General features: G+C 44.4%; 1 long non-coding RNA gene across 1 annotated transcript; it reads left to right on the top strand.

Moving 5' to 3' along the window:
* Positions 1-9,164: 9,164 nt before the first annotated feature.
* LOC119306156 lies at positions 9,165-10,791 on the top strand. Its single transcript, XR_005148876.1, has 3 exons — positions 9,165-9,592; positions 10,438-10,538; positions 10,644-10,791. It is a non-coding gene; the product is annotated as an uncharacterized LOC119306156 (long non-coding RNA).
* The last annotated feature ends 158 nt before the right edge of the window (positions 10,792-10,949 follow it).

The following is a 10,949-nucleotide window of genomic DNA, read 5'->3' as shown; positions in this document are numbered from 1 at the left end:
TTACAATTCAGAAATAAAAAGAAAAAAATAAATATAGCAAAAAAGAAAAAAACTATATTAAAAACTACTCAGAAATAAATAGAAGCAAAAATAGTTGTGATTAACTTAACTAAAAAAATGAGCTTAGATGCTTATTTTTAATGACTTATTACAACTCAGAAATAAAAAGAAAAAAATAAATATAGCAGAAAAGAAAAAAAACTATATAAAAAACTACTCAGAAATGAGCATAGATGCGCTTATAGAGAAAATTGGACCTAAATTCATAATAAATTTCTACTAACTTCAGAGAAATTCAATATGAATTTAGGTCAAATTTCCTGTATAAGGGCATCTATTTTCACTTTGAGAGCAACTCAACAAGGCAGAGAGGGAGGGGCTTATAAACCGGTGTGAGCCCCCTTCGGTTGGTGAGGTGGGACTAAACTCTGGCTGCAACGAGGACCAACACTTTAGTCCCGGTTGGTGGTATGAACCGGGACTAAAGGGAAGCCTTTGGTCCCGGTTCGAGCCTCCAACCGGGACCAATGATGGTGGCCCAGGAGCGCGGCGCATTGGTCCCGGTTCGTCCTACCAACCGGAACCAATAGGTCCAGACGAACCGGGACCAATGGCCCACGTGGCCCGGCCGGCCCCCGGGGCTAACGAACCGGGTCCAATGCCCCCATTGGTCCCGGTTCTGGATTGAACCTGGACTAATGGGCTAACCTGGCCTGGACCATTGCCCCCTTTTCTACTAGTGTCCATACTTTTTTTGGCATCTAAACCCAGGTTAAATATGCACCCATATTTGCATGAGTATTATTCAGTACAAAAATTCAAAGCTACATATGCAAGTCCAATTCCTGCACTGACTGACCAATCTCAGTGGCCTGAGGTGGAAATAGAATTTACCTTGTGTCCCCCTATCACTAGAAGAAAGGCTGGGAGGCCAAAACAGAGCAGATTCAAAGCTTGGTTTGAGAAAGGTGGTTGTAGTAAGAAGGGGAAAAAGGAAAACGAAAAGAATGATAAGCCCAAAAGGGCTCAAAAAGGTAACAAAAATAGGTGCAAGTTGTGTGAGGTACTTGGGCATAGAATTGGTTCATCCAAATGCATCTACACTCCTCAGAGGCCAAACTATGTTTATGTTACTGTTTTTGCAAGTTTTTGATTTTGCTACTTGTTCTAGTATCTAACCAAGTCAAATGCTTTATTTTTTAGGAGGAAGCGTGCAGAAAAAGCCCCACCTCTTATTGTTGAACAATGTTGGCCAGTGAAAAAAGCAAGACTCAATGGCTTTATACACTAAGCAGATAATGTTTGGTGACAAAGATATGGAGCAAACTAAAACTGTTACTGCTGAACATGAGCTAAGTGTTTCTGTTTTGGACGATGTGATGCATACTGAATCTGTTTTGCAGGCGCTAGGGCAATCTGAAACTGTTGAAGATGAAGCAACTGTTGTGTTGCCATGCGAATCTGCTTTGACAGTTGTGTTGCCATGTTTGGAGGTTGTGCTGCCAAGTGTTGAGTTGCAAACTGAAGTAGTTGAACAATGTGTGCCATCTACTCAATCTGCAGAAGTGCAAACTGAAGAAATGGGACATGGTCAGGTGCAAAAGTTGAGGGGGCCTAGTGTAGTTGGCAAGAAAACCAAGGGGACAAAAAGCAAGAGCATCAGCATCAACAAACTATGTGTCGTGGAACCAAACGGTGGAAAAGGAGAAGAAATCGGGTGGTAGAAAGAAGCAAAAGAAATAGAGTCGAAATCATTCAAATTTGATGTGAAAACTTAAGTTTGTTGTAATTTGATGTGAAAACTTATGTTCTTTCATGTGAAAACTTATGTGCTATGATGTTGATTTGACTTGAAATAAAATTCAAATTTGAACCGAGATTCAAATTTGAACCTATATCCAATATATTTGGGGCTCATTTGTTTGTTCTGTGATGTTGCATTGTTTTATGTTCTACTATGCACTTTAGTTCATAAATCCAACCCTTTTTGTGAAGTCCAACTCATAGTCACTGAAAATGTTGTCCAAACAGGCTCCAAAGTAGCAAAATCACCCTTTAATACAAAGTCAGCAATAAAACAAGTTTAAAAATTTAAAAATGAAAAAAAAACTTCAGATCCTCCTTAGTCACTCCAAAATGAAGCTAAGGTGAGGTTTTTGATTTTTTTGCATTTTCAAAACCTCAAACCCTCTTCTCACTCCTTTGAACTCTATGCAACCTCAATCGAGATAGTCCAATTTGTGAAGGTTTTTTCATGCAAAGATCATTAGATCAAGTTTATTATTTTATATCATAACTATGTAACATAAAAAGACTACATGCGCAGGTTTTTCATTTTTTAGATTTTTTTGAATTAGTTATACACATTTGAATGTTCGGTCAAACCTTTCAAAACCCCGTTGACTGCCTCCAAAACCCATGTAACCCTAGCGCCAAACGTCCACCGTCTATCTAACCCTAACGCCAAACTGCGGCCGTCGGATAGGCCTTCTAGAAGGATTCCGGGGGGGCGATCCGTGGGAGCCCTGATTCTCCAATCTGATTGGCCACCGTTTTTTCTATCTAACGAACATATAACGTTGAGCGGGGGAGCATCTCAGTGACCGTTGGGCCGAGCGGATCGGGCCCGGCAGAGCCTGGCGTGCATGCGCACGGTCGTCGAGGGGGGGATGGGCTGCATGCGAGAGGGTCAATGACATGTGGGTCGTCCCTGTCCCATGCATGCCATGCAACGTCGCGCCTAGCTATTCTGTGCTCGTGAACACTGTGACACAGCCTAGCCATTTGCATGCGGGCTTGCGTGCATGCATCGACGCAGTAAAGCACGACAGGGGCGCGGGCTTGCATGCATGCATCGACGCAGTAAAGCACGGCAGGGGCGCAGCGTATAGGTACGTCGCATCCAAGCTATTTTAACAAACGCATGTTTGAACCTGAGACACGGGACGGACACGTCGGTGGTGCAACTCCTTTTTCAGTGTCACGCGCGGATGAACGGGCCTGTTTCCCACGCGGCGTCACCGCCGATGCAAGTGCACGAAACGATGCATCTCGCCTGTGTCGTCGGTGCCTCTTTGGATGCTCTGTCCGCCGTTTTTGAATTAATGCCCGCAATTACTCATGCCAGTACGAACGGAGAAGAGAAAACGATCGAGAAGGCACCGTGTACACATTGACCACGGCTGCAACACGGCTATAAAAGGGCACCATTTCCTCATCCCTCTCACACTCATCTCTCAAGCCTCCTCCGCTTCTTCTTTTCGAGCCAAATCCACCACTCGAGCCACCATGCAGTTCAACGGCCCTACCTACCGTCGCCCTCGCACCGTGCCGGAGAGGGAGTACCCGGCCGGAGTCATCGTCGAGAATAGCCTGAGGGTGTGAGCCATCTCAAGGTGGAGGGACCCTAGAGAGTTGGCTCGCTTCTTCCTCCAAGCCGGCTACCGCCACCTCCCTCTGGGCACTCCGCCCATGTTCCACCTCCACGAGCAGTACGATGGCAACGCCAACGGCCTCGTCCTCGGCCTCCACGTCACCTTCACCAACCCCTACGACGCTCACCACCTCCTCGGCGAGGTGTTCTGGTGTGGATGCGAGCTTATCACGTTCACGACCTACAACATCTTCCCTCACCCCAACGGCATGCACACCCTCCCCTACCAGATGCCGGAGAACGACAAGTGAGGGGCGCCAGCTAAGGAGGAGGGGCCAAGGAGTTGTTCGAGTGCGAGTCTTTCTATCTATCTAGCTTGTGTTTGTGTTGGTTTAGGCGTGTGTGCCCGTGTCTTCTATCTATCTAGTTTTATGTTTTATGAACTATATGTTGTAAGGGGATGCCCCTCTATATGTTCTATCTATCTATGCTACTAGGGTACCCGATGCCCCTCTATCGTGCTATCTATTAATGTTTTTTCGGGCTAGTGCTATCTATTATTTTTTTTTTGATTTGTGCTATGGTGTTTTCAAAGTTTCTCCATTGCATTTTTTTTATGTGTCCATGTGAACTAAAAAATGCACTAGAACATGATCCAATCATATAAGTTGTTGTTAGCACGTATCTAGTTAATTATCTTCCTTATGTTTTATGCACTATATGTTGTACAGGGATGCCCCTCTATGTTGTAAGGAGATGCTACTAGGGGCACACTAGATGTCTTCTTTTTTTGAAAGGGGCACAACCTTTTTTGGTTGAAACACACGAGTAAAAACTTTGAAAACACCATAGCACAAATCAAAAAAAATGGTGCTTGGTTGAAATAATCTAGAACCAAACAATTGCAACTTTTTTGGTTCACAAAGACTGCAAGTTAGACTGCTAACTAGAACCAACCTTTTGTTTTAGCCGAAACAACACGGGACCCTACAATCGGACACGATAGCTTATGCATAAAAATAGCTCAAATAATTATTAGATGAGTTATCTAAAAAAAGGTGAAGGTAGGAAACTTAAAATTTGTGAAATAACCTAAAGCCGAAAAGATATATCGATGTCAATGACCGTGTGCACTTTTTTTTTGCACTAGCTACACTTCTTTTATCAATGGGCCTGGATATGTTCTATTCGGCCCTGCCTAACTTCTATATGGGTCTGGCCTTTTCGGGCAACTGTGGACGAACCTTTTTTTTCCTTTTCTCCCTCTACCACTGAAACTGAAACTGAAACTGATGACGAACTGAAGAACTGAAAAAACAAAACAGAGTGGAGAAGACATGCCGAATTCGTACAACGCAACACTTTTATTCAAATGTACATATCATTACGATTAGAAATGATGCACAATCTATTCACTTACGACTAATTATCATCACATAAACAAATGCGAGAGCAATTACACAAACATAAAAAAGTCCGGCCATCAGCCCCATCAAATTGCCCTGCTTCTGCAATTCGATGAGTTTCTTCATCTGCTTGTTCAGCTTCTTCAGCTCTGCCGTCACTCCTGCATCCCCCACAGTAGCACCCATGGAAGGGCGGGCGCCCCCAATGGAATTGCCAGATCCAGATGCGCCCGATCCAAACTTGCCCAACTTCTCCTCCTCCAACGGTAAATCGAGCTCCCCTGATGCACCCTCCAGTTGAATCCACTCTATGTACTCATCTAGCCACTCAAAATGGGTGCATTGCTTCAATTTCTGAAATCGGAAAGATGAACCCTAAATCCCAAATCCGATGGGAAAAAATGGGCAAATTTGAAATTGGGAGACAAAAACCAAAATTGGCATATTGAGAAGTAAAATATCACCTTTCCCTGCTCTAGTTTGCTCTCGCATTTCAGGAATTCCCGCCCAAGGTTGCCATTCTTGTCAGTCGGTTTGACTAGCCGCTTCAGGGGTGCGATACGTGGGCATGCAGGGCACCTTGTCATGGGCACTGCGCCATAGCGCGGCCATGAGCGGCGGGAGGCTGAAGCGGAGCTCGACATTGCTAGGTCGCGGCCCGGAACGGCGTTGCTGCCCGTCGTCGCCGGAGAAGAAGAACAACAATGGTCGGGGAGGGAGGGGGGGAGGATGGGCTCTGGTGCTGCACGGCTCGGGGCACGGCTCGGTGTCCTCTTGTACCAATGCTGACCTGGATAAGTTAGTGGGTCGCACGCTGTGGGTCCCGCTCACTTGACCAATGCTGAGTTGGATAAGTTAGTGGGTCCCATGCTGTGGGTCCCGCTCACTTGATTCGAGTTTTAAACATGTGTCTTTGAATTAGGCAGCAGTGTCGCATGGGAGCTATTTTTTCCAACGCAGATGTCGCATACGAGCTATTACAACCAACTACGTCGCATGAGAGACAATTCACACCAATGACGTCGCATGGGAGCTATTTGCCCCACCACGCGAGAGATCGATCCTAGGAAGGGCCTTATCCTGTACCAATAGATCAATTCTTTTGGCGCTTGCATGATGGCCACGGAGAGAATGTGCAATTCCTAATCCTGTGCGTTTATGAGTGTTAGCCATTGGTAACCGCCCGCTGGCCGCAAAGGGCCTGTGCATGGACGAAGCCCCGCTCACTTCGTGCGCCGTGCTCCTCGTCAAGCAACTCGCCGGATCCGATGGCCGCGCTCACCAGAGACAACAACGCCGGGCATCAGGCGTCACGCTGCCTCCGCGAACGCCCGTGGGGAAACCGCCAACAAGACCGATCGGTTTCTAGATACATGATCCCTGATTGAAGGAAACACAATTATTCATAATATCATGCTAATCAGAAATAGAAGAGCAGTTAGCTTTCTCCTAAATCGGTTTCTTGGGTGGATGCCGGCCTGGGCGGAGCGCCGCTGCCGGGGGCATCACCGCGCCATGCACTGGAGGTTGATCCCTCCTTCCTGTGTCTGCCGATTCAGTGAAGAGATTCACGTAGTGAGAACACAATTCGTTAGATTGTTGATCTTAATCACAAGAAGACAAATAAATTAACGTCTCCCTGATCGATTTCCCTGTAGCGATGCATGTATGCATGCCGATGCATAGACGTCTTTGCCGTGGACGTCCTAATGGAGTGCATCAGCGATCGATTTCGAAGGTTCACGCTAGGAAGTTGATCCTGGCGCCTCTCCTAGCGTCTCCCGTTGTAGATGCCCTTAGCTGTGTGCATCTAGTTTGCTTGGTCAGGTGGTTGCCGAGTAGTATGGACAACGGAGGTAGTCTAGGACGTGGTTAGTGGAGTAATGGGTCAAAGTAGTGGCTTTAGTCATGGCATGAGTGCCACCCCTCCGTGTTTATATTGTGCATTGGATGAATGAAAAGAAGAGGCCGTGAGGGCCGGAGAAAACATGCAGTTCTTGTGTTCACCAAGGAGAGGAGCCTCTCGAGCATCTGGGTGGAGTCAACTAGGAAACTTGGAGTGCCATAAAGAGATAAGAGATGATTTATGGCAGGCACACCCCATTTTTTATTTGGCTTTCGATTTTGAATCTTTAATATCTTTTGAACCAAAAGTCCAATTAAGTTCCGTCTTCATATAATTGTGTTCCTTGTGACGAGGGCTTTGAAATATGACCACTTTTGAATACATTTTGATGAGTTTTTAAAACTCCACCAAATTTCATCTTCTAAAACTTGATTCGAACGAATGACAAAATCCCCAAGTTTAAGAAACTAAAACATAAAACTTGTTGTGCCCTCATGGGAAATCCAACAACTTCGCATCCGTGAAACAATCGTGCGGCTGGGCATGCCTAGGCAGGTGCGTGCCCCCGCGCCCGCGTGCCTCTGCGAATTTCCGATACAGAGATGCAAGAGATTTAAAAAAACTACTTGAAAGTGCCTCAGTTGGGGACAAAATAAAAAACAAACAAAATCGCTAGCTTGGTTTTCATTCTCTGTATAAAATAAAAGTCTCCATTTCCAACAATCGAGATGACTAAATAACATAGAAATATAAAACAAAGATAGAGATACAAAATAAAATTTGAGTAGGTTTAAGGGTTGCTAGGATGCATGTCTTGGAGTGTTTAATGTGTATTTTGATATATTTTTTATAATGGTAAGAGTTTACCTGGGTTGAGAAAAGAGAAGGGGTAATAATAAGGATAAATTTGAAAATGCTTTACATTTGCAAAGTCCATAAAAAATTTGTCTTTACCCAGAATTTTCGAAAGGCACATACTACTCTGACAAGTGTACAAAATACTAATTTGTTAAAATGTGGAAAATAAGTCTTTACCACGATGCAAGGTAGGTGAGGTCAGACTGATAATGATGTGTTTTTGGGATGCATAATGATGTGTAGGGAGCTCATCTCTTTTGGTTATCGAGGGACCACATAAAGAAAGAACTGGAGGCTGCCACAAATCTTTGACAGATGGAAAAAATTGAAGGTCATGTGCACACGCACTGCTCATGACCTATAAGAGTACGTAGCTCCATTTCCCCCCACTTTCCTCACCACTTGCACCACATAGTCACACATCCATGTTGAATTACTCATAGGTCACGGCTAGTCAGTGAGTAGACTCGTAATCTTGGCCTCATTGAACTGACATATTTTATTACTTTGTGGCGAGGAAGGCTCATGAAGATGATGATCAATCATAATGGTCCATATATGTTATTAAGGTGATAAAGATATGAATGAGCGGCATCAGAAAATTCTACTCCCTCCGTTCCTAAATATTTGTCTTTCTAAACATTTCAAATGACTACTACATACAGATGTATGTAGACATATTTTAGAGTGTAGATTCACTCATTTTGCTCCGTATGTAGTCACTTGTTGAAATGACTAGAAAGACAAGTATTTAGGAACAGAGGGAGTAGGATGCAACCTTTTTCCATGGCGGTCAGGTAGCAGTAGAAGAAATAGCAATCCTGGTCTAGTTCGGATGTCCAGTGCCCGCACGCACAGGGAACGTTGTGAGTCAAACCTTTCACAGACCTGAAGGCAGTACTACCTTTGTATGCCTAGGAGCAAGATTAGTGCACCCATGTGCCAATAGGTCCAATCACTCCGAGTATGCGAACTTTACGTGTGTGAGAGTTGTCACAAGTTGCATGTCCGGTGCCAACAGAAGACACGTGAATCTAGGTGGGACTGTTATCCAGCTCCACCACAAGTTTTGGTTTGTTTGATTGTCTGGTCTACATTCAAATTTTGGCATGCACAATGTCTAAAGCACCATCCAGCCAGGCCTGCTAAGATTCAACCGTTTCCTCACAGCCAGGCTCGTTGCGTGCAAGGGAGGGGAACACGGCGTCGAGCTCAAGCAATCAGGGAGATGGTGTGAGAAAACCCAAGACGTCAAGTAGTGACACATCATCTTGTTTGCTGATGGTCGATTTTGTTCCCGTTTGTCAGCATGTATATCCACAATATCCAGAAAGAACAAACAAAATAGCAAGAGAGCACGATTCAATATATTCTGCAACAGCAAAAATCGTCAAGATTCTGACAACTACCTTGCTTTACTACAGCTATCTGTATATCTAAATACGAGGGCCCCACTACCTGATTTTCCTACCTTCTCAGGCTTCCACGTCATCCCAAATTCATTCAGCCGTTGGATTGACCACACATGCCTCAGATTTGCTGCCAAGAGTTGATCCCCGGTGCCCCACGTCCTTCCGGTTGGCTCATCCTTCCTCGGCGCGTCGCCTCGAGTCTTTTCCTCTTCCACTTCCCCGATTAATGCGTTGTCCTATTCTCCTTCCATCCCCGGCAACAGTTTCGATTCTTCGACCTTCCCACCACAAATACACATGAAACGGGTTGGGGCATGCAATCATTCATGCATCTTCATCACCCGTAGAGGGATTTTAATTGTCCATCTCCTTCCGGTGACGGGACAAACTGGAGCCCTCTCCGCCACCACCGCTCCACCGGACGCCTGCTCGGCGAATCTGAGTTGAATCCCTCACCTTGACTCATCTCCTTCCGGTACCATGTGGCGGCTGGACGGGACAAATCTGCAGGCATATCGCCGCGGCCACCGCGCAGCCTCTGCAGCTGCATATTCGATGGGACTTGGTGCAGGTGCAGATAGGAGCAAGATGGCTTATAATATTATCAAGAAATTAACGACTTGGGTTGTGGTCTTTATTAGGTTCGATTTCTTTCTGGTCTGTAGTCCAACTGCTCCGAACTACACACAATTTGAAGGTATGTTATTCTTTCTAGCTCAGATAGAATGTCAATTTATAAACCGATCCATGATATTATTATACTGACTCAATGCTTGTGAAACGAACTAGCTCCATATATACATATATAGTTGGTTGCCGCCTAGGAATTTTGCTGATGAACGCCATGGATGCATGAGAGAAGTGATTCAGAACCATGGTTCAGCCGAACCTATGGTCTATGCCGTACGATTTAACATCCTACTACATGTGGATCTGTGACATGCATACCAACTATATTTTTTAATCAACCATGCATGAATCCTTATGAATAGACATTGCATGCCAGCTGCATTTTTTAATCAACCATGCATGAATCCTCGTGAATAGTGTCTAGAAATCAATGGTGCCGAGCGTAGATTCGGTTGAACCATGGTTCCGTACAACATTTTAGATGGATGCATCCATGGGAAACCTGCACGTCCATGCCCTCAAGCAAAATCAGGCAGTGCAGCGTGGGTCTTGTTGGAAGAGTACACGGAGAACGTTAGATGTCTAGAATTGCCAAGGAATTAATTTCTGTTTTCCTATCTAGATGATTTGAATGCTATGTAGTTTTTTAATAATTGATGAAATTCTGATTATAGACATTGTACAACATATCGATTTATTCTGCATTTTAGGGCTATTAAGCAAAAAGATACAATGCCTAGACTTTCAATATTTTCCTGTACATAGTTTCTCAAGTCCCTCAGAATCATGTCTTAAGTATATGTTTCCTTTTGTTTCCACAAACTTTAAGTTAAGTGAAGCCTGAAGGGAGTACTTGAGCTGTACAGGTTTCTATCTACATTGTTCTTTTATTGTTTGGTGAACAATCTCCAGGCCAACAAGCTGACCTGGTGATCTTCGGACAGAGACGCTGTTGTCATTGATCCAAGCTTCTACCACAGATAATCAATGTTTTGCATGCCTTATCCCGGAAGGTAACGTGCTACTGTTTCTTTTTCCTGATTGGATATTTTTGACCGTGCAATTAACATTAAGTAGTAATAATCTCCGGTTATTCGATGGTGATTATATCAAGTCAGGTTTTTCTTTTTGCCGGCCTTTATGCCCCCTCGGTTCTTTCATGTGGGAGCTCATGTTCACGGTGGTGTATATATCCAGAGCAATTCCTTTCTTACCGCTTGGTACCCTTGATTGCTATTCCTTCATTCAGCTTACAATGTTTTCTGAGTCTCCCAGATAAGTTGATTGAGAGGTCTACTATCTAATCCATGTGCTCTCACATTATGTTCTTATTTGCTTGCTTTATCAAAGAATTGCATGCCGTTCCTACCATTCAACTGCATTCTGTTTCACTGATTATTTATAGCACATAAAACAATAACTTT

Source organism: Triticum dicoccoides, chromosome 5B, assembly GCF_002162155.2.
Source record: "Triticum dicoccoides isolate Atlit2015 ecotype Zavitan chromosome 5B, WEW_v2.0, whole genome shotgun sequence".
NCBI lineage: Eukaryota > Viridiplantae > Streptophyta > Magnoliopsida > Poales > Poaceae > Triticum > Triticum dicoccoides.
The sequence above is the reverse complement of the archived record's forward strand: the minus strand, read 5'-3'. Positions and strand labels throughout refer to the sequence as shown.